The following is a 224-nucleotide window of genomic DNA, read 5'->3' as shown; positions in this document are numbered from 1 at the left end:
GTAGTAAGTTAGTAGAACTATCGGTAGATTCCACATCGGAGCGTAGTACTACTACGCACTGCTAGTATCATACTAGTAGTACAGTACGTCGAACTCATTCCATATGCTCATCTGCTACTACTCTGGTCATTCCAACCTTACTGACAATACTACTGAACAGGTACAAACCACTTATAATCGACAGGGTGGATGGCACGAAATCGGTCTCACGGCCTCCGGATAAT

Source organism: Aphanomyces astaci (assembly GCF_000520075.1).
Source record: "Aphanomyces astaci strain APO3 unplaced genomic scaffold supercont1.31, whole genome shotgun sequence".
Classification (NCBI taxonomy): domain Eukaryota; phylum Oomycota; class Saprolegniomycetes; order Saprolegniales; family Verrucalvaceae; genus Aphanomyces; species Aphanomyces astaci.
The sequence above is the reverse complement of the archived record's forward strand: the minus strand, read 5'-3'. Positions refer to the sequence as shown.